This window comes from Canis lupus, chromosome 35 (assembly GCF_048164855.1).
Source record: "Canis lupus baileyi chromosome 35, mCanLup2.hap1, whole genome shotgun sequence".
NCBI classification, from domain to species: Eukaryota; Metazoa; Chordata; class Mammalia; order Carnivora; family Canidae; genus Canis; species Canis lupus.
The window spans coordinates 25931427-25955514 of record NC_132872.1 but is presented as its reverse complement, the minus strand read 5'-3'; the positions used below and the strand labels follow the sequence as shown (position 1 = coordinate 25955514).

The window sequence follows — 24088 nt, the reverse complement described above, 5'->3', positions numbered from 1 at the left end:
TTGGTTCTCTGTAGGGCCAGAACCGAGCCTGATTAGGAAAATTATTGCAAATGCAATCTATTAGAAGCACAAAACACAAACGTGGAGACCCCCCCGCCGTATCCTGCCTGTTAGCCTTAGAGATATGACCACAGGGCCACTGATGGAGGTTCACTGATGCTCACAGATATCAGTGTTACTGTTATCATTGTATTTACCTTAAGCCTGAAAGATATAAGAGCAATTGTGCCTTTGCCAGTAATTGTCCTGTGCTTCTTTTTAAGTCCTAGCAGGGTGTTATTACTGGCAGAAAATAAATTTCTTAAAAACACCGTGGATAGTTTCTTAAACATAGGAAAACAAAACTGAGAAGTGTGATGTCTGATAGTGATCGACACAAATGTTTTAAATGTGAAATTTGAACACCGATAGACTATTTGATGATATTAGGAAATTATCAAGTATTTTTTAAAAAGATTTTATTTATTTATTCATGAGACACACACACACACACACAGAGATGCAGAGACACAGGCAGAGGGAGATGCAGGCTCCCTGTGGGAGCCTAATGTGGGACTCGATCCCGGGTCTCCAGGATCAGGGCTGAAGGCAGGCGCAGTTTAGACTGCTGAGCCACCCAGGCTGCCCTATCGAGTATTTTTCAATGTGATCATTATACTATGGTTATGTGTGAAATAAGAATCACTGTCTTTTAGAGATAGACTGAAATATTTACAAATGAAATGATAACATTATAAAGGGAGGAAGAGAATGGGATAAGGATAAGACCAGCGTGGATATTATTGAAGCTGGCTGATGGGGTCCTTGGGAGTTTATTACACTATACTATGTTTCAATAATTATTTTTTTAAAAATCATTGCTTTTAAAAGGCAGTTTTATCTCCCTAACACCTGGATTGGGTAGAAGCCAATTTACTATAACCTCCAAACGCTGATGTTGGCACCCTTGGCATTTTCTGACAAGGTCTCCAAGCTTTTGTCACAGAGCTCATTGTCCTCATCATCACCCCAGTGTTCACCCCATTGTGCTTACGGAGGGGTCAGAGTTTGGAAAACCAGTCATTAGCCCTCTTCAAGTGGCCAGAGTTATCACTGGACCCAAGGATATCTGGTCTCCTATTGCCCTGAAGTAAAGCACAGTGAGACTGCCACCACCAAACGGGCTATGGGACACTTAACTACCAGAGTAGCCCTTTTCTGCACAATTTTTCTAAAAGATAAAAAGGTTTCTTAAAAAGGCAGCCCGAGCACAGATGTGTCTGATGTCCCCAGCTTTGTTACATCCGACTGAGAGGCTCTCAGGCCCGTGTCAGCTGGCTTCCTGTGTAGCTGGGCCGCTGTCGCCCCCGTTTGGCTCTAATCAGCTCCGTTGTGGGCCTGAACGCTCATGTGGAACAGATCTACTGAAGATTTGGGGATACTGAAACGGAATTACAGCAAAGCACAAAGAAGTAAGTCATTTTCAGTAGAAGAACAGCTCTCTCACGGCCCCTAAGCTCTCAGCACCTGCATCACCTTGAGCAGATTCCCCTGGGGCCAACCAGGCGCAAGTGGGGCCAGGCCTCCCTAGTCCAGGATTTCTCCAACATCTGAGTATTTGGATCTTCATCACTGACTCGAGAAGAAACTAAAAATTGTTGGGACTCCTGCGTGGCTCAGTGGTTGAGCGTCTGCCTTGGACTCAGGACGTGACCCCGGGGTCCTGGGATCGAGTTCTGCATTGGGCTCCCCGCAGGGAGCCTGCTTCTCCCTCTGCCTGGGTCTCTGCCTCTCTCTCTCTCTGTCTCTCATGAATGAATGAACAAAGTCTTGAAAGAAAGAAAGAAAGAAAGAAAGAAAGAAAGAAAGAAAGAAAGAAAGAAAGAAGAAAGAAAGAAAGAAAGAAAGAAAGAAAGAAAGAAAGAAAGAAAGAAAGAAAGAAACTAAACATTTCTTTAATAGCAAAGCACTAAACTCCTTTTGCATGAACCTGACCAGAGGACCAAAATCTGTTGACGCACCTTCCTGAGCAGATGTGCAACTCTGTTCGGCGTTCTGCCTCTGTCCTAAGCTAACAAGCTCAAACCCTTGCTCACCTCCCAGGATAACAAGCATTTAAAATAACTTTTCCCCCCTTTTCCTTACACAATATATCTGCTTGAACCAGAGGAGGCACTATGACCTGCTTTACACGTTGATCTAATAAAATAAGATTTTTTTTACACCTCTGCACATAGAGAATGCGTAGGTGTGAGCAAACAACCCCCCCCCAATATCCCCAGGAACTGAGTTGCTTTTCACTCTCCACTTTGTGTTATAGGATGACTTAAAATTTTGTCAGGAAGGGAAAAGATAAACTTCCTGGGCTGTGACTGAATTTTAGCCTTAGTTATAAAAGGTTAATCTACAGTGAAACTGGAAGTACGAACGTGTATGGAAAAGCCCCCTGCATGTGCTGCTTACCCATAAGCCTGGAACGATGGTGGAAGCGCCACGCAGTTTAAAAGCCACTTTGGAGGGAATCCCTGGGGGGCTCAGCGGGTTAGCGCCCGCCTTCGGCCCAGGGTGTGATCCTGGAGACCCGGGATCGAGTCCCACATCGGGCTCCCTGCATGGAGCCTGCTTCTCCCTCTGCCTGTGTCTCTGCCCCTCTCTCTGTCTTTCATAAATAAATAAATAAATGAAATCTATTAAAAAAATAAAAGCCATTTTGGAGGCGACAGGGTAATAATAACTGGCAGCCGACATCTCCCTATTGCATCTGCTTCTCATTTTTAAAACTTTTTTTATTGGAATTAAATTTGCCAACATAGAGCATAACACCAGTGCTCATCTCATCAAGTGCCCCCCTCAGTGCCCGTCACCCAGTCACCCCCACCTCCGGCCCACCTCCCCTTCCACCACCCCTTGTTCGTTTCCCAGAGTTGGGAGTCTCTCGTGTTCTGTCTCCCTCACTAATATTTTCACTCATTTTCTCTCCTTTCCCCTTTATTCCCTTTCACTATTTTTTTTATATTCCCCAAATGAATGAGAACATAGAATGTTTGTCCTTCTCCAATTGACTTACTTCACTCAGCATCATACCCTCCAGGTCCATCCCCGTGGAAGCGAATGGTGGGTATTTGTCGTTTCTAATGGCTGAGGAATATTTCTAAATGTTTCCTATCAATGCACTTACCTTACTTCATCCTAAGTGCTTTTTACATTTAATCCAAGGAAGAGGTGATGGGGGTGCTGCTGTGTAGTCCCAGCCACAGTGAGAAACCAGAAGGTCAAGTAGTTCACCCTAAGCCATCTGGCTGCAGAGCCTCTACTCCCACCACCACCCCCAGGCTACCTCAGTGGTGACCAGCAGTTAAAGGGCTCCTCGATGACCTGGATTAGCAATAAGGCTGGTAATCCCTTGGTCCTTATTCTCTGGGGCCATGAATCCCTTGGTCCTCATTCTCTAGGGCCGATAGTCCCTTGGTCCTTATTCTCTAGGGCCATGGATCCCTTGGTCCTCGTTCTCTAGGGCCGATAGTCCCTTGGTCCTTATTCTCTAGGGCTCTGCAGTCTTTTTAACCGGTCTCTGTATGTCTGCTTCTTTTCCTCTCTCTCTGCAGGTTCTCCATGTCGTCAGTTCATGGCCAACCGAGTCCTCCCAACTTGATGTGTCCTTTGCTTAAGAACCAGCAAAAACTGACCGATGGCTTTGTATTCCAGTTCCAAAGTCCCAGGGAAAGGATTTCATTCAGGCTGAGAAGTCAGGGATCCCCGGCCCCTGGGGACTACCGGCTGCAGTCACGGAGGAAACACAAGGTCACAGGTCAGAAAAGTGGTTGCCCGGGTTCACAGAAACTGGTTTTCAGAGAAAAAAACTCACCCCCAAATGCTTGTACTGTTACACTGCTCTCTGTGTTCACTGTATTGACATTCCTGGCATATACAGGTTTGTGTGGGTTAAGATCATGAGAACGTTTGCAGCTAGCTTAGCCTTCCAGAACAAAATCTATCTGCATCCTTCCATTACCTAACAAATCTAGAATTTGCACAGGCTTAAGATAGAAATCTGCATTCATTTTCTGTGTCACCACAACAAACGACCGCACACTGGGTGTGTTAAAACAACGGAAATCTATTCTCTCACAGTTCTGTGGCCAAAGGTCCAAAATCAAGGTCTCAGCGGGGTTTGTTCTTTCTGGAGGCTCTGAGGGAGACCCCATGGTAGGCCTCTTTCCCAGCTCTGGAGGCCGCCTGCAATTCTTGGCATTCCTTGGCTTGCAGATGTACCCTCCGATCTCTCCCCCAACCTTGCATTCTTCTTCCCTGATTTTCTCTTCTTCTATCTCTTATAATTTTCACTGGACTTCACCCTAATCCAATACGATTTCATCTCAATCTTTCACCCTAATCACATCTGCAAAGACCCTTATTCCAATAAGATCACAGTTTGAGGTCCTGGGTGGTCATGAATCGTGGGTGTACACCATCCGGCCCACTACAGCAGCCATCACGCCTCTTTGTGATCAAACCCCGAGGAGCCTCACTTGTCCCCTCCAAATTGATTGGTTGTACTTTGACCAAACACTTAATACGTGGCAAGCACTGTTGTAAGTACATCACAAATAACAACTCATTTAATAGTTGTTCCAAAGCGATATTGTTTGTTTGTTTGTTTGTTTGTTTTTCTTCTGGGTTTTCTCTCCCAGGAGTGAAAGGCTGGCCACCCTGCCCTTCGCAGTTGGTCCAGTGCTTTTTGTATGGTCACCCTGATAAAGTGACATGAGACCCAGCCATAGCTGCCTGACACAGATGGTCCATGTGGTTGCTCACTTAAAAGTTAAATATCACCGCCTGGAGAAAGGTAAAGAAGAAATTCAGGAGCCCATCAGATAAGCTTAAAGGTTTCTTAGGAAAATGTCGCCTTGGAAAATAAACAGCAGAACAGCTCTGCGCGCCAGGCGGTGCTCAGGGACGTTCCCTGCACCTCAGGAACAGGATGCTATCTGGACTATGTGCCCCACCAGGTTTTTTTACATTGCCACTTTTTTTCTCCTCTCCTCCCCTCCCGTTGCACCCAGAGAGCTAACTCCTAACCGAGGTGCTCAGCGGGACTGAATTCTTTTTAGTCTTTGTCTCTTGTTTTGTTTTAAAATACCATGAGGATCTATAACACAGTAAGCTGGGAACCAAATAAGAATTCAACAGACGAAATTTTATCTCCTTTTGGTGGAAAAACCAACATAAAAGTTTACATAAGATTGGAGCTACCGATTTACTTAGAACTGATTGTTATCAGCCCCAGGGGTTCAGGGCTGTTTTTTTTCATGTGTTTATGTCTTCAGAGAGCACGGGGGAGCTGGAGTCTCTATTCTGCAGGCACTCCATAAAATACGGTGCTCCTCCGTGGTCTGGACGGATGAACTGCCAACAGGTGACAGAGGTACATTTTGTAGAGCAGTGAGTAGGTAAAAATGATTCATGTGATGGAATCAAGTACTTACACGTGGTAAGAGTATTGCCCACGATGAGGAGGACTGCAAGCTGCAATAAATTATGATGCCCACTGTTCCAAACACAAAGGGATGGAAAACTGCAAAAATCCAGTGCAGGCAAGACTCCTACCTAGAAGCTTCGGGAATGAAGGTCACTGTACCAGGTAAAAGAATCATGACTATAGGTGTTTGCTAACATTTTTTCTGAGTGTATCAAATAATACCAAAGCAGGGGAAGTTGCATTACAACAGACACATGTGCACCATACTGACAGCATTTTAAATATATCCTCTCTCTTTGGAAAGAACTTTGGTATCATATATTTATGCAGTATTTCCAATTATTTCACTTGGCTTTAGAAGACACATTTTGGGGATGCCTGGGTGGTTCAGTCAGTTAAGGGTCCCACTCTTGCTTTCAGCTCAGGTCAGGGTCTCAGGTGGGCTTGACCTCCATGCTGGGCATGGAACCTACTTAAGATTCTCTCTCTCCCTCTCCCTCTACTTCTTCCTAAAAAATAGAAAAAAAGAAAAAGAAAAAGGAAAGAAAAAAGAAAAAAAAAGACATGTTTCGTTGGAATTAACCAGACATTTACTAACGGGGCATGGTTTTTGTTTCAAGTTGTAATTGGTTAGTTGGTGGATAATTTATCTCACTATATCATACAAATAGAGCAATTTGGTTTTGAAAACTATCAGGAGATCAAAGCCTGACAGATTTTTTTCCTTTTTTTTTTTTTAAATGAGAGAAAATGTATGCTTCTGCAAAAGTGAGGATGGGGTAGAGAGAGAGGAAGAGAGAGAATCTTAAGCAGGCTCCACACCCAGCCCACACAGATCTCAAGGCAGGGCTCAGTCTTATGACCCTGAGATAACAACCTGAGTCAAAATCAAGAGTCTGATGCTTACAACTGAGCCACCCAGGTGCCCCAAAGCCTGATAGATTCTTACTACATCTTACTTGTGAACTTTTCAACTTCAACTAATTCTCTTATTAAAAATTTATAAAATGATTTCAAGAAAAAAGGTCAAATCTCACTTATCTCTACAGTACTAACTGAATTAGAAACGCAGCAGAGGGCAGCCCGAGGGGGGCTCAGCGCTTTAGCGCCGCCTTCAGCCCAGGGCCTGATCCTGGAGACTCGGGATCGAGTCCCACGTCGGGCTCCCTGCACGGAGCCTGCTTCTCCCTCCGCCTGTGTCTCTGCCTCTCTCTCTCTCTGTGTGTGTGTGTCTCTCATGAATAAATAAATAAAATCTAAAAAAAAGAAACCCAGCAGAAATAAAATACAAGATTTCATGATATTATATCATTGTGTGGGGGTTTTCTCCCCCCTAAATTAGCCATGGTGGAAGAAGAAAGAATTTGCTTCCACTTTTTGCCATTAGTTGCCTCCCTACCTTTGATTATACTCAGGCCCTTGACAGCCAACTGTCAATTCTGGCTAGAAAGAGGAAAAAAGAGAGAAGTAGAAATTGGTAGTTCAGAGCTGGCCATTCTAAAATGTGTAGGCCTTTGCCTCTTAGCAGCACATTTACTTAAAAGGCGCTCATAGACTTGTTTCCTCCCAGAACTTAAACTCCTTAATGGTGCTGTAGCTTGGGTTGGGGTGAAAGCCTCCATGGAGGGACAGAAAAGGACCACAGGGAATAGAAGTTCCAGTGAGAAGTCCAGCTTTGTGAATGATTTTAGCAAGTCCTGTTACCTTCCTAGGGTTAAGAGTTCTTTCCTATAAAGTGAGGAGGGGATCTGGCTCCTCCGTTCTGCACCTCTTTCCTGCTTTGACACACAGCAGATGACCATCTCATGATCCCATCGAGAAAAAAAAAAAATTGGTTTAGCTCCCAGACATATCCACCTGAAAGTTGACTATGTCCACATATGAGAATGGTCTTATTAAGAATGTCTCTATAGAACGGGTATTATTATTGTTAAAAACATAAAACTTTTCATATGTTTGAAAAAAAGAACTAAGGAAAGTCCAAAACATTTTCAGAGACATACAGCAAAGAGTAAGCAGATTTATCTATTTATCTGTTTGTTGTTGGTTTGATTTTAACACGACATGAGGGCCTATAATGTAGTCTACCGAGAGTCAAGCAAGAGGTCAGCACCTGAAATTTATTTCCATCTAGCAGAGTAACCGGCACAGAAGTCCATCCTTATTCAAGGTTTGCCTTCCCCAGGTTCAGTTACTCAAGGTCAATCATGGTCCTGAGGCAGATGCTCCTCCAGAGGAGGGTCAGAAGGTCAACAGTCCCTTAGGGCTATGTCACAATGGCTACATTGTCACTCTCACTTCTCTCCTCACTTCACAGTTGCCATTCTATCATCTCACGTCATCACAAGAAGGGTAATCACCATTTCTCTCGCAATGAAAAATAGAAATATTTCTTCCATTTTTCTTTTGAAAAATAAATGTTGATATTAGGTCCTCTACTCCAAGGTGAACTAAACTGAACTGATTTCCTTATGCCTTTGCACATTTAATCTTCTGAGGTGACTTCCTAAAAGGGTAATGGTGCAAACAGCGTGTCCTCCTTGAAGCAGTGTTGCCAGGGACAGTGGTTTTAAAAAAAAACTTGTGTGATGATGAGAATCAGAGATTTGGAGCTGGAGATCTGGTGTTTGGTCCTAATTTGGCAGCTCACTGTGTGCCCTCAGGCAAACCACATGACCTCCGAAGTTTCTGCTTCATTTTACCACAATCACAAGTAATCAGCGGCACCTCTCAGAAGTAGAGTGAAAATTTTAAAAAAGCTAGTGATTTTTTAAAAGAAATATTTTGTTACCTTACAGAAAGACAGTAATTCTTCATTCTAACAATGCATCCTTGATTTAGTGAATAAAGACGGTTCTTCTTCTTTTTTTTTTTTTTATGATAGTCACAGAGAGAGAGAGAGAGAGAGAGGCAGAGACATAGGCAGAGGGAGAAGTAGGCTCTATGCGCTGGGAGTCTGATGTGGGATTCGATCCCAGGTCTTCAGGATCGCGCCCTGGGCCAAAGGCAGGCGCCAAACTGCTGCGCCACCCAGGGATCCCAAGACGGTTCATTTTTAATCAGCATTTATTTTTATGCGAATGGAAGCTATTGTAATACTTGAAAATAGTTCTTAAAGTTGGTTAAACATTTCCTTCTGAAATTTTGTTTATATTATCCCTTTGCCTAGCAAACTAACACAAAACTAAATGCCTTTTCAACTTTGTTCAATTCACATAGGAGCTAGCAACTTTTTAGTAACTATATTGTTGTTAGATGATAAATACTATTAAGATGTTGTCTATTAGTTTGCACTTTGGGAGCAGATGCTTATTCTTTATTACAGATAGAACCAACCTTCGGGCCACACCTGAAATTTCTTCCTACTATCTGGAATCATGGGAAATTGCTCAGAAGTGAAAATTTAATGTTATTTAATGAGAACCTGTTAAGCACTTACTGTCTACTTTGAAAGATTCAAGCTAGAAATAAGTCACTGTCTTAGTCCTCAAGTTTCCCATAACCTGATTGCCACAATTTCCTCTGGAGTCTAAACTCCTCGGTGCCTAATGCAAAAGTCCATTCTTCCCCCTCCCTCCACTTTTTAAAAGCCAGTTCGTTTTTAAATACATAAGATGAAAGTAACAGCTAAATAACAGAGATGGGCATTTACTTTCTATACAATTTGTAGCCTCATTTAGGAAATGGGACACTCATACTTTATTTATTTTTTTGGGGGGAGAAGGATGCTTGCTCTTACTTTGAAAGTCTTCAGTATTGTCTTCATTGTTTGCAGATGCTATAAACAGAGAGAGAGGCAGAGACACAGGCCGAGGGAGAAGCAGGCTCCTTGCAAGGAGCCCGATGTGGGACTCAATCCTGAATCCTGGGATCAAGCCCTGGGCCGAAGGCAGATGCTCAACCGCTGAGCCACCCAGGCGTCCCTATAAACATCTTTATAACAAGGAAAGAGAGAACTGTATCACAGGTAAAACAAGTAAGGGAAAACAGTAAAAACCAAAACAAAACAAAACAAAACACCCAACCTACTATTTTTTTAAACACTAGAAAGGTTATAAAAATGTATTTCATTTTAGTTTAATCGAGAGCTAGCAATACCCCATCCTTACAATATTTACTCACAGAAAAATTCTTAACATATTGGGGAGACATAAGGGAAACTAGCTGAACTTTTCCAAAATTGTGAAGTACATCTGACATTAGCCATTCAGACACACCAAGTCAAGAGGAGGCTGGTAATTACGACCAGCAAGGTCGGAGTGAACTCCAAGGTGGCCGTGGCGTTAAGGCGGTGCACCACTACTGCCAGCCCCATGTAACAAGGACCCTGAAAGAGTCATCGCTTTTGACCTAGTGATCCCACTACTAGAGCTTTCTCTTAAAAAAAAAAAAAAATACTTACCTTTGTAATACATACCTTTAGGGGGTATTTCCATACCAGCAAAGCCCTGGCAACGTCCAGTTGTACTATCAGCCACGACAAAAGACAGGAGGGGATCTGAGCGCCCTCTACCCACAAGACACACGACTGGAGAAAAGAGTGCCCGACTGACAAGTCAACGCCCGTCTGTGACTGACAAAGCTCGGCAGGGATGTGAGTGACTACAGGTAAGTCCCCTCTCATTTGCAGCGGGGAGGAAGGGAGGACTCCCTTATCATGAAGCTCATCACTTAGGGTTTTCCGGCCCACCTGTGCCCGCCTCGACGCCCAGGCTGCGGTCCCTCGGGGTTGGGGTCTGAAGGGCGGCCCCGCCCCCCACCTGCGCCTGTGCCTGTGCCTGCACCTGCACCTGCACCTGCGCCTGCACCTGCACCCGCGCCTACACCCGCGCCTGCACCTATGCCTGCACCTATGCCTGCACCTGCACCTGCTCTGCACCCGCACCTGCACCCGCACCCGCGTCTACAACCGCACCTGCGCCTGCACATGCACCTGCGCCTGCGCCTGCACCCGTACCTGCGCCTGCACCTGCACCCGCACCTGCGCCTGTATCTGCACCTGCGCCTGCGCCAGCACCTGCACCCGCGCCTACACCCGCGCCTGCACCTGTGCCTGCACCTGCGCCTGCTCTGCCCCCGCACCTGCACCCGCGCCTGCACCTGCGCCTGCACCTGCACCCGCACCCGCGTCTACAACCGCACCTGAGCCTGCACATGCACCTGCGCCTGCGCCTGCACCCGTACCTGCGCCTGCACCTGCACCTGCACCTGCGCCTGTATCTGCACTTGCGCCTGCACCAGCACCTGCACCCGCGCCTGCACCTGCGCCTGCACCTGCGCTGCGCCCCCCGCCCCCGTCTCCGCCCCCAGGACTCCGGGGCTGCCCAGGCGCTGCACCAGACCCTCCCATACCCCAAGAAAGTATGACGACTCAGTCATCAGGAGCTTGCTCCCGGGAGCTGGAGGGGGTCACGCCCCATGGCACGTGCCAACAGGCCCAGAAATTTCCGAGGGAATTCTAAACACGACCACCCGGCCCCCCTCCTCAGTCTTAAGCCTGTAGCTGAAACCACGGGTACAGGTTGAATGTTGTGAAACCTTAAAAAAAAAAAAAAAAAAAAAAAGGGCAAGCAATTGGGTAAACAATGCACGAGTATATGGAACTTTCTGGGGTCCCCTCCCCGGAAAGGTAAGGGACACCCTGGAAGTGCCTGGGGGCTCCTGGAGAGCCGTCCTTTCACTGATCACTTTTTGCTAGTCTTCAGGTAACCAAATCCTTATTCTGTTTATGACTTAATAAGGCCCTATAAACGAATTACCTAAGGTAACATATTTGTGTGTTGCCTTTCACTGCTTCTACTTCACATTAATTTTTAGTCATAAGATGGTTAAATTGATTCTTACCTTTTTTTTTTTTTTTACTACTTGGTTTTCAGTGTATGTATGTGATACACCGGAAACTAATATAACATGTGTCAAATATACTTTAATTGAAAAAAAAGGGGGGGGGGGAACCCACTACTAACTCAAGAAAAGCAAAATTCAAATTCATTGATGCCAGTAAATTACCTCCTTATTTCCCAGCTTGCATAAGGTTTGTTTTCTCTCCCCACTGGTCCTAGCAATTCAAATCCAACAAGCCTGTTGTGTATTTTGGGGCTCAGAGCTTTGGTAAGAAGGGAATAATATCATATACATTGGCTTTACTCTCAAAGATAAATGTGGAATAATGGTAAACATATAGCCAGGGAAGTGGGCGGGGGGTTGGGGTGACTGGGTGACAGGCACTGAGGGAGGCACTTGGCGGGATGAGCACTGGGTGTTATGTGCTATATGTTGGCAAATTGAACTCCAATTAAAAAAAAAAAAACATAGCCTTTGGATTTAGATTTGGATTTGAATCCATGTACTAACTATTCTGAGGCTTACCTGGCCCTGTGAAATAGGGCAAATAGTACTTACTTTCAGGGTGGCAACCAGCATGATGAATCTAAAGCACTTAGCACAGTAGCTGGAATGTTGGTGAGGCCCACTGACTGGTGTAATTATTATAATTATTGATCCAATTATATTAGCATAGACCCACATACACATAAGCCTTGTTTCTCAGGCCACACCAACCCTGAGAAAACCAATTAAGGGTGTGAATTACTCCTAAGGACGTATTATTTCAATGCCAACCTCCCCCACCTGTTTTTCTAGGACCTTCCCTGCAACACCACTCAGGCTGTATGACAGTCTAGAAAGGAGGGGAGCCCTATGACCTCTGCCTTCCGCACACGTATGCACCCAGGCACATCCATGGAGCTATTCTCCATCTACAGAGTCTCCACGACAAATCCTCCTCCACCACAGACGACCTGACCCAACAAAGTGCCATCCTCATCCCAAGCGCATGGTTCTGCTTTTCCCAAACCATAGCTTGTGGGATATTCTAAAAGCTGGTCTTGTTCCTTGCAGGGAACACCCAGGCACTCCAGTCTGTGACTATAAAATAAAGTTAAACTTCTACTGCTTTGGCTGGGGCCCCACCCATCTATTTTCTGGAAATTTCCATAGAAATTTCCCAAACATTTTCGAGATGTTTCAAAGTGCTGCCCAAGGCATTTAGGCTATAAATCCCTTGGGTTCCTCTGATAGTTGTCCTAGAATGCATGCAGTCCAGGAGCTGAATGGTCTAAAAAGGTCAGAGCCCTAAGAGTTGAAAGAGTAGGGTGCCCTGGACTTGAGGGAAGCGGGTGGCAGAAAAGAGTCTGTAGGTGGGAGGGCTGCCCAGTTCTCACATGGGGTTCACATGCCTCACAGTTTTCACTGCATGATCAAGCCACAGTGAGATTCCTAACTGTGGTGTTTGGCATGGAATACATTGTTCGTCCTGGGCAGAGAACGTTTGCGATCCAGGTCAGAGGCCCCTCTCAAGTTTCCAATAGGCCCTAGGATTCCTCATGTAGAATCCTGAGGTAGCAAAGGGGACCCTTCTACTCACTCCACGAGTAAAATTAGATTTTCTGTCAGATAAAAATTGGATTTTCTTCCAACCTTAGTAGATGTGTGGGAGAACAGATTGATTCAATTTAGAAAAAAATGTTTAAAAGTCAACTTTTTTTTTTTTTTGCACTTTGAGTGGCTGAAGTAAATCATGGTTACTTTCCTATTTCAGCTACATTTAACTGGCAGGGCTCCAGCAAGTACCCTAGGTTCGTTACCGTGAGGTTCTGCTAACTTCTCTGTGACCTTGAAAAGTTACATTCTCCAGGAATGATCTGGAAAGCAAAGATAGACTCCTATATATGATGGATTATCCTTTTTTTTTTTTTTTAATTGTTAATGGTTCCAGTATTTGGATTGTCTTTCTTTGGAATTTACAGGATTAGATTCAATTATCTGATTTACTTAAATGAAATGTCTTCTGACAAGGCAATTTGTGAATTCTGAAGAAAACTGCAAGAGGCCACATAAATATAGTGCAAAAAACAAAGACTTTAGAGACAGAAAAGCAAGCTGTGAGACCTTGCACACTTTGCTTACTTCCTCTCAGTCTCAGCATTTTCACCTACAATATAAAGATATTAAATATATTCTCCACGAGTTTATGATGAAGAAATAAATGAATACATACTTAAAAGTGCAAGGTCTTCAATAAACTCTCATTTATCCTCTATCGTAACCACAGTTGGCGGCTTTATGATCTCCTTTATGTACCTAAGTGTGTTGATATATGACATACAGGAGTGTGCATCCTAAGCTTAGAGCTTGATGAATTACCACGACAGGAACACACACTTACAATCGCCATGAGATTAAGAACCTCACCAGGGTCGGGGAAGCCCCTCCTGTCCAATCCCAGGGGTTACGCGTTACCTCCTCCGGTAATGCAGCCACTATCCTACCTTTGACACCATCATCCTGTAGTGTAGTTCTTTTGTTTGTCTTGGATTTCACTGTGATAAGGACACACCATGAGTTATAGCCTCTTACATTTTAAGTGGCTCTTGTTGGCTACAGACGCAGCGCTGCAGCAGACCTCTAGAGCCCATCCCTCCCGCTTAACTGACACTTTCTTGCCTGTTGATTACCCCATCACGTAGCTTGGCCTGATCATAAACATCATAGATATCGAATCGTAGAGGATATCAGTATTCTTTCGCTCACAGTAATGAAATTCATTCGTGTTTTGCAATAAATAGGAGTTTGTTCATGGTCATCGCTAAAGGGTTTTTCCATTGCTTGAATATACCTTGTTATGTGTGTCCATCCTTATGCTGAGGAGCGTTTGTGTTGTTTCCAGGTTGGGGTCATGGCAAATAATGTTGTGATGATTTGTACTCACGTGTATGCATTTCTGTTCGGAGTGTGCCTAACAGCCACTTGCTGGGCCACAGGGTAGGCCCGTGAACAGCTTCTGAACATCCTGCCACGCAATTTCCCAAAGAGGCTGCGCCAGTTTTCTGTGGCTCATGAGCAGTAGGAGAGTTCTTGTCGTTCTACATCTCTGCACTTGGTATCCACAGTTTCTTCTTTTTTTAATTTAGCCATTCCGAGCGCGATAGATCTCCACGTTAACACCTTCCCTGACAGCTACGGATGTTGAACACCTTTTCCCACATTGGCTGCTCATGTGCCTAAAGCCTTTTGTGACGTGCTTGTTTAAAAGTTCCTTGAGCAGTTTTGTACTGGGTTGTCTGTCTTACCATTAATTTTCTTTTTTTTTATAATAAATTTATTTTTTATTGGTGTTCAATTGGCCAACATACAGAATAATACCCAGTGCTCATCCCATCAAGTGCTCCCCTCAGTGCCTGTCACCCAGTCACCCCCACCCCCGCCCTCCTCCCCTTCCATCACCCCTAGTTCGTTTCCCAGAGTTAGGAATCTTTATGTTCTGTCTCCCTTTCTGATATTTCCCACACATTTCTTCTCCCTTCCCTTCTATTCCCTTTCACTATTATTTATATTCCCCAAATGAATGAGAACATACACTGTTTGTCCTTCTCCGATTGACTTACTTCACTCAGCATAATACCCTCCAGTTCCATCCATTCCATTGGATGCACATTCCATCCAATGGAATGAGGAATATTCCATTGTATACATAGACCATCTTCTTTATCCATCATCTTTCGATGGACACCGAGGCTCCTTCCACAGTTTGGCTATTGTGGCCATTGCTGCTATAAACATCGGGGTGCAGGTGTCTCGGCATTCCACTGCATCTGTATCTTTGGGGTAAATCCCCAACAGTGCAATTGCTGGGTCATAGGGCAGGTCTATTTTTAACTCTTTGAGGAACCTCCACACAGTTTTCCAGAGTGGCTGCACCAGTTCACATTCCCACCAACAGTGTAAGAGGGTTCCCTTTTCTCCTCATCCTCTCCAACATTTGTGGTTTCCTGCCTTGTTAATGTTCCCCATTCTCACTGGTGTGAGGTGGTATCTCATTGTGGTTTTGATTTGTATTTCCCTGATGGCAAGTGATGCGGAGCATTTTCTCATGTGCATGTTGGCCATGTCTATGTCTTCCTCTGTGAGATTTCTGTTCATGTCTTTTGCCCATTTCATGATTGGATTGTTTGTTTCTTTGGTGTTGAGTTTAATAAGTTCTTTATAGATCTTGGAAACTAGCCCTTTATCTGATACGTCATTTGCAAATATCTTCTCCCATTCTGTAGGTTGTCTTTTAGTTTTGTTGACTGTATCCTTTGCTGTGCAAAAGCTTCTTATCTGGATGAAGTCCCAATAGTTCATTTTTGCTTTGTTTCTTTTGCCTTCGTGGATGAATCTTGCAAGAAGTTACTGTGGCTGAGTTCAAAAAGGGTGTTGCCTGTGTTCTCCTCTAGAGTTTTGAGGGATTCTTGTCTCACATTCAGATCTTTCATCCATTTTGAGTTTATCTTTGTGTCTGGTGCAAGAGAGTGGTCTAGTTTCATTCTTCTGCAGGTCGATGTCCAATTTTCCCAGCACCACTTATTGAAGAGACTGTCTTTCTTTCAATGGATAGTCTTACCATTAATTTTCTTTAGGAGTTCCTTACATACAGTCTTTCTTTACTCTCTGGCTTTTTATTGGCTGTATTAATGATATTTTCGGATGAAAACAAGTTTTAAAGTCCAATGCAGCCCAGTGTGGCAGTCTCCTCCTTTCTAGTTAATGCTTTCGTCATGCTGAAGAAATCATTGCCTACACCAACCTGATGAAGATAGTCTCCTATGCATTCTTTTGGAAGTCTCACTATTATTTTTTTAACTCTCATATTTGGTCTAAAGCTACCTGGAACTGATTTCTTTTAATATGGTCTTAAAAAGGGATTAAAATTCACCTGTTTTCTACATATAGATGTCCAATTGAGTCAGCACCATTTATTTGTAAAAAATATTCTTTCCTCACTTCTTTGCAGAGCCACTTTTCTCATTAATCCAGTTGCTATGTATGTGTGAGGTTGTTTGGATTCCCTGATTCTGTTCCGGTTGTCAACTGTCTATTCTTAGCTATGGCAATATTATAGTAAGTATTGGTATTGACTATTATCAGTGTTCCAAGTTTTTTCCTTTTCTTCAAGATGATCTTAGCCAAAAAAAAAAAAAAAAAAAAAAAGATCTTAGCCATTCCTGGCCCTTGCATTGCCATATGCATTTTAGAGTCAGCCTGCCAATTTTTTCACAAAATCTGCTTGGACTTTCATTGGAATTGTGTTAAATCTGTAGGTCAGTTTAGGAAGCATTTTGCATATTTAGTATGTTGAGTCTTCCAAACCATGAATATGGTGTTTCTTCCATTTATTTATATCTTCTTTATTATCAATAATATTTTGTAGTTTTACAGAGAGACATTACATCTTTCATTATTTTTAAAATATTTTATTTATTTTTGAGAGAGAGAGAGAGTACATGAGCAGGGGCGAGGGGCAGAGGCAGATTCCTTGCTAAGCGGGGACCCCAATGAGGGCCTCAATCCCAGGGTCCTGGGATCATGAGCTGAGCTAAAGACAGATTCTTATCCAACTAAGCCACCCAGACACCCCTCATTCATTACTTTGAACCAGATTTTGAACTTCGGGAAATTTTGACTTCTTAAGTTTTATTTGTTCTTCATATTAAGAAATATAGATTTGGTCTATATTACCCAATGCAATCTACACAATGCAATTCCTATCAAAATACTAACAGCATTTTTCCCAAAGCTGGAACAAACAATCTTAAATTTTGTATGGAATACAAAAGGCCCTGAGTAGACAAAGCAACCCTGAAAAAGAAAAGCAAAGTTGGGGCCTCACAATTCCAGACTGCAATTTATATTCCAAAGCTGTAGTGAGCAAGACAGTATGGCACTGGCACAAGAACACATAGATCAATGGAATAGAATAGAAAAATACAGAGATGAACCTACAACTATATGTCCAGTTAATCTTCGACAAAGCAGGGAAGAACATCTGATGGACAGACAGTCTCTTCAACAAATAGTGTTGGGGAAACTGGACAGTCACATGCAGAAGAATGAAACTGGACCACTTTCTGACAGCACACACACACACACACACACTCACACACACACATTCAAAATGGATGAAAGACCTACATGTGAGACAGGAATCCATCAAAAGCCTGTAGGAGGACACGGGCAACACCCTCTTTGATCTCAGCCACAGCAACTTCTTACTAGACACATCTCTAGAAGCAAGGGAAACAAAAGCAAAAATGAACTGTTGTTGGGACTTCATCAAAATAAAAAGCTTCTGCACAGCAAAGGAAACGACCAAGCGAACTAGCAGGTGATCTACAGAATGGGAGGAGGTATTCTCAAACGACATATCTGATAATGTGAGAGGATTTGTGTTCCCTTGTGCCTATGGCTCTTGCTCACGCCACCTCAAGGTCTGAAGAGGCAGGCCGGATGAAGAGTGTGGGCTGCAAAGCAAAGTTTATTGGGCAAAAGCACAAAGCTCTTGGAGGAGGTGGGGTTGAGTGGGTTGCCTCTGGAATTTCTAAGTTTAGGGGGTTCTGTGAGGTCTTTTGAAGAACTCTCTTAAGCAGTCAGAGTGTGCTGAGTGGTGCTAATCAGGCCTCTGGTCAGGTGTCTGTCTACCTATTAGGCTAAGGGCCACGTGCTGATGGTCTTTTTTTGCTGATATCCAGGGCTTAGGTCTTAGCTGCCCCTTGCCCATGATATTAACAAACGCTTTTGTGGTTTATTGTCTTATTCTAGGATGTTTTGCGGAAGTCATTTCTGCAAAGGTGGCAAAGTAGAATGTCAGTGAGGTCCTATCTCAGCTGCAAAACAGGATGTCAGTGCTGTTTTACTTTAACTGCCCTGACTCCATAATTTCTTGTTGGGGACCCTGGGCCTGACTTATCTAACCATCCGACTAACTCCTAACAATAAAGGCTTAGTATCCAAAATCCATAAAGAACTTATAAAACGTGGGGCACTTGGGTGGCTGAGTCTGTTAAGTGTCTGACTCTTGATTTTGGCTCAGGTCGTGATCTCAGGGTTGTGAGATCCAACCCCAAGTTGGGCTCTATGTCAGGCTCTGCAGTGGGCGTTGAGCCTGCTTAAGATCCCCTCTCTCTGTTCCTCTGCCCCTCCCCTGACTAAAAACAAACAAACAAACAACAACTTGTAAAACCTAGCACCCAAAATACAAATAATCCAGTTTAAAAATAGAGGAAAGACGTGAATAGACATTTTTCCAAAGAAAACACACAGATGGCTAAGAGACACGAGAAAAGATGCTCCACATCACTCATCACCAGGGAAATACAAGTCAAAACTATAATGAGATATTACCTCACACCAGTCAGAATGGCTAAAATTAGCAAGACAGGAAACAATAGGTGTTGGTGAGGATGCAGAGAAAGGGGAGGCCTCCTGCACACTGTTGGTGGGAATGCAAACCTGTGCTGCCACTCTGGAAAAGAGTGCGGACTTTTTCCTCACAAAGTTGAAAACAGAGCTACCCTATGATCCAGCATTTGCTTGACTACCTATTTACCCAATGGATACAGAAATACTGATTAGAAGGGACACAGAATCCCTGGGTGGCCCAGCGCCTGCCTTCGGTCCAGGGCCTGATCCTGGAGTCCCGGGATCGAGTCCCACGTCGGGCTCCCTGCATGGAGCCTGCTTCTCCCTCTGCCTGTGTCTCTGCCTCTCTCTCTCTCTCAATCTCTCTCGTGAATAAGTAAATAAAATCTTTAAAAAAAAAAAGGGACACATGTAGCAGTAGTAAGGTTAAAGGTCCTCATGCCCACAAGATTTCTATTATGATGGGCAGAAAGACAAAACAAACAGGGAAACGTGTACATCTTAGAAAGTAATAACTATTCTGTGAAACTTTGAAATGAATGGCTTGATGTTTATAGAGCATGATCTACGATCACCAAATCATGGGAAGACCCCAAATGTCCAACAACTGGTGAATAAGTAACGAAGATGTGGTATAAGTATAAAATGGAATATTATTCAGCCATCAAAAAGAATGAAATCTCGCCATTTGTGACAACATGGATGGGGCCTAGAATTTAATTTTTTGCAGAAAGGATTTTAATCATAGATCCAAAGATCTAATTTCTTAAATAGTATAGGATTATCTGTATTCTCTAATTCTTCTTGTATCCATTGCAATCAGTTTTGATTTTCTAGAAATTCATCTCTTTTATTCAAATTTTCAAATTTATTGGCATAAAGTTGTTTAAAATATCCTCTTACAATGTTTCTAATATTCATAGAACCTGTAGTGACATCTTTCTTTTCATTGCTGATGTTATCAATGACCTCTTTGTTTTTTCTAGATCAACCTTACCAGGATTTTATCAGTATTATTAATTCCCTTCAAAGAGCCAACCTTTGAGTTAATTGATCCCCTCAATAGGAAATGTGCTTTATATTTCATAAATTTCTGCTTTTATCTTTGTTATTTTTTTCTTTCCAGTTTCAGCGGGCTTAATTTGCAGTTCTTTTTTATAACCCATTGAGATTGCAAATTTAGTTATTTGGATATTTAAGTAATTAATATATAGACATTTTTAATATTTGCACTTCAGGCTATAAATTTCCTCCTGAGCATTACTTTTGTCCAGTTAACAAGTTTGGATATCCTGTATATTCACTATCAATTCAGTTTAAATATTTGCTGATTTTCACTGTGATTTTTCTTAACACACTCCTCATTTAGTACTACTATGCTCCTAAATTTCCAAACATTTGGAAATTTTCTACTTCATTTATGTCTTTTAAGTCTCTTTTTTCTTTTTTAAAGATTTTATTTATTTATTCATGAGAGACACAGAGAGAGAGAGAGACATGCAGAGGGAGAAGTAGGCTCCATGCGGGAGCCCAACACGGAACTCGATCCCAGGACCCTGGAGTCATGACCTGAGCAAAAGGCAGATGCTCAACCACTGAGCCACCCAGGTGCCCCTTCCAGAGAGAATTTATTTTTGTTTGGTAATTGGATAAAAGTTAATTTTAATTCCATCAAGGATTTAGTTGATTGGATGCCAGTCTTCATTACATTTGAGGGCACATTTAGCTCTTTTGGGGTTCCAAGTTAAAAGTGGAGTGTTAGCCTGGGCCTCTCCTCCTTGGTAGGCCTCAAGTCCAATTTTTGCCCACCAACACTGTAAGACTGTTAGAACTCTCCTCAGCTCCTCAGCCTCTTGCCTTCTGCTTACAAACAGACAAACCTAAGGAGCCAAATTGGGCTCCCTTCTCTGTACTTTCACTCTGTCTTGACCTTAATTCCCTAGAAAAAAAATTGTTTACTGGGAGGTATAACCCCAAGACAGTGAAAGTAAAGGGGTAAGAAAGTTGGGCAGAAAGGAAGGAAAAGGGGCAGCCCAGTGGCTCAGAGGTTTAGCATCACCTTCGGCCCAGGGCCTGATCCCGAAGACCCAGGATCGAGTCCCACCTCGGGCTCCCTGCATGGAGCCTGCTTCTCACTCTGCCTGTATCTCTGCCTCTGTGTGTGTGTGTGTGTGTGTGTGTGTGTGTGTGTGTGTGTGTGTGATGAATAAATAAATAAATCTTAAAAAAAAAAAAAAGGAAGGAAGGAAAAGCAAATATAAGCTAGCGTCTTATTGCCCATGACTACAGCTTCATGAAGAAACATAGCTCGCTGCTTAGAGCCAAGCTGGCTTGGAACAGTCTGTCAGAGGGAGAAGGGGGGAGAGGAATTTATTCAGTGGCTTCCTCCATTGAATGACTTCTCTTTCACTGGTCAACATTTACCCCACAAGGCATTAACTTCTATGCATTTCTAGGTTTTTCAACTGACCTCTTCAGACCCACTGAAGAAAGAAAATTCTATACCCTACACCAGGTTGCTTCATCCAACTCCAGACAGTGAGAGAAATCAGATACTTGCTGGGTACAGTGGGTCCTGCAGCCATGGCTACCGCAGCTCCAACTGCTTCAGGCACAAAGGAATCATGCTGAAGACTGGCCCTCACCTTGGGGGAGGCTGAGGCAGGCTGTGGAGCTACTAATGACATAGTGGTGGCCTCAGGACCACAGTACATTTGAGGATCTGGGAGACAGATAGGGCCTAGAGGATTTGAGAAGCTTCCTCAATTTTCCAGTGTGCTTTCTCCCAGGAATCTTGACCTTGTGGCTTCAAAATTCCCCAATGGCTTCAAACTGATGGTTTTATATATTGCCCAGCATTTCAAATTCTCAAGGGAAGGTTTGGTCTACAACCAACTACTCCATGTTACTGGAAAAGAAGAATACACAATCTTTTCAAGATCTCATTATACTAATATAAAATGTTTGCCCCATGCATCACTGACACCAAACACGGTTAAAAACTAGTTGACACGAGACTCACAGGACAATTAGTGGAACATCGAGATGTCAGGTTCTCACTTGTAGATATAAATCACCCCTGACTTATATATTGACTCCTCAGATAAAGTCAGTCTATATTTTTCAGTCAACATCAAGGTGACCTTGTTTTTTTTCAGATTCAACCACTGACTGTATTATTCATTTAATGGAAATTCCCATCCTGACTTAAGCACTAATCATGGGTGAGGCTGTGAAAGAAGGGCACACAATTTACCGATTACATCATCCCCAAGGCGGAAGATTCACAACTGGCTTAATCCTGATTGCTTCAAAAATTCATTTGAGACTGGTGAGTATCTCTACTTCCTCTTCTCGCCTCTAAAGCTACCTCTGGTCTATCCTAGCCTGTGGTCAACTCCTTCTGTCCTACTCTAAGAATTCCAGAATCTCCTCACCTGTTGTTCTAAAACATTAGTGACTCTATGTACCCTGAAGTTTCAGGCCAAAGATATTAGTTCTTAATGAAACCTCCTTATAGAAGTTTACTATCCTATCAGTTTTAGTATTTTTATGTAATATGAAACAGAATGTGTCAGTGGAAGGAGATCTAAATAAGAGTCTTCTCTTCCACTTGCTACCTTGTCAGACCCCCTGGGATGCTTCTCTTAATACGAAGATCACTCTATAGAGAATGGTAATAGGATGCATGCTTATTGATAAAGATCACGGAAATTCAGAGACATTTCACCAGCTTTCTCCAAAATAACAAGTTCACTACAGAGATTTTAGGGTAGTAATCTTTCTTTACTGCCTCCCAATCTGTCATCTGTCACCACCATGGGTCATCCTCACTACTGTAATTTGAATATGTGTGGACAGTAGGAAATATTGACCTTTCCAAAGAGAAGAGGACTTTTCTTCAGTAAATGGAATATGTATGCGGTTCCTGCTAGAAACTAATCTATAGCCCCCATCTCAACATCAGGAAATACTTTATCACAAAATTGTGTATGCAGTTTTAAAAATATGTGTGTAGTATGTCATGTATTTGATATTATGCCTGTAAAACTTATATGCATATATAAGAATATCTACTAAAATGTTAATTGATTATATCAGCTTCATGAAGTTATGGGAGCAATCTAATTCCTATGCACTTATTAATATAGTCATCATTTTACTTAATGGGCATATAGTTCTTTTTCCAAAATAACTTTTTAAAAAAATTTTGTTACATGTTGGGCTCTTTTAGGTACCATATATGCGTTATGCTCCTCTAGGCTATCAGATCAGGTAATAAACATGAAATGCATAGAACAGAACCTGGCACATAGTCTGTTCTAAATAAATGCTAGTTATTGTTTTTACTGTATAGGAAATGAAACTTTTTTTTTTTTTTTTGCAAATTTTAAATATATTTAGGGTCTTAAAGAACATACAGATTACAAAGGCACCAAATGATCTACTAAGGATGCTTGTCTCCTGTTTTTTTGTTTTTTTGTTTTTTAAGTGAAGTATAATTGAAACAGGGTAAAAAATTGATGATAACCAGTAGGAAAGGAATATTAAGAGGCTGGAAGTCAGCAACTCTGGGTGCTGCCACTAGTTAGCTAAGGTTATTATCTGGGCAGAAAAAAATGAAAAAAATACCTGGGGAGGAAAATGATAATCAAATGAGGAGGAGAAGAGGGAAGAGATGATAAAAATAGAAGAAAAGGAAAAAGTTGGAAAGAATATAAAAACAGAGAAAGAGAAAAGGGGAAGATAAAATGAAAGTGATAAAAGGAAGAGTGGCATCTACAAAGACCAGTGTTACTTAAGTTTGTCAGGTGTTCTGCTAAGTGTTTTTACAAGAAATGACTCATTTAATTATTAGAACAATCTTGTGAAATCAGTATTTTATTGTCCCTCTTTAACAGAGGAGAAAACTAAAGTTTTCAGGATTTTTTTTTTAATTTTTTTATTTATTTATGACAGTCACAGAGAGAGAGAGAGAGAGGCAGAGACACAGGCAGAGGGAGAAGCAGGCTCCATGCACCGGGAGCCCGACATGGGATTCGATCCCGGGTCTCCAGGATCACGCCCTGAGCCAAAGGCAGGCGCCAAACCGCTGCGCCACCCAGGGATCCCAAGTTTTCAGGATTTAAGTGATTTTGCCCTAGATCATGGATTGCATCTTTTTAATAAGATTATGTCCGAAAAGCCCAATTCTCTTTGAGCCTTCTTTGGTCTGATTTGTCTTTTGGGGGGTATGATGTGGGATCTTCCTAGGTTAGAAAATAAAACCTAAAATATCTTTCTCTTGCCTGATGTCCTCTATCTGGTCATTATTTTCTATCAACCTGTGAAGCAAGCAGGTTTTTTACTAAGGTTCAGAACAACTTAATATGAAGAGAAATGTGAAGCCTA

General features: G+C 42.7%; 2 long non-coding RNA genes across 5 annotated transcripts in view; one reads left to right on the top strand and one right to left on the bottom strand.

Annotated features, from left to right (window-relative positions):
• Positions 1–4464, bottom strand: part of LOC140624811 (uncharacterized) — a 38865-nt gene extending 34401 nt beyond the window's left edge. Inside the window, exon 1 of the long non-coding RNA XR_012024255.1 lies at positions 3158–4464. This is a non-coding gene — a long non-coding RNA (uncharacterized lncRNA). The remainder of the gene's footprint in view (positions 1–3157) is intronic.
• LOC140624810 (uncharacterized) lies at positions 1044–24077 on the top strand. 4 transcript variants are annotated; one of them, XR_012024252.1, is made up of 6 exons: positions 1044–1451; positions 3585–3787; positions 9234–9425; positions 9882–10066; positions 21856–22028; positions 23657–24077. It is a non-coding gene; the product is annotated as an uncharacterized lncRNA (long non-coding RNA). The 4 variants fall into 4 exon arrangements; XR_012024251.1 differs by lacking the exons at positions 21856–22028; positions 23657–24077 and adding an exon at positions 12101–12417 and having other exon boundaries at positions 1045–1451; XR_012024253.1 differs by lacking the exons at positions 1044–1451; positions 3585–3787; positions 21856–22028; positions 23657–24077 and adding exons at positions 7752–7810; positions 12101–12417.
• The last annotated feature ends 11 nt before the right edge of the window (positions 24078–24088 follow it).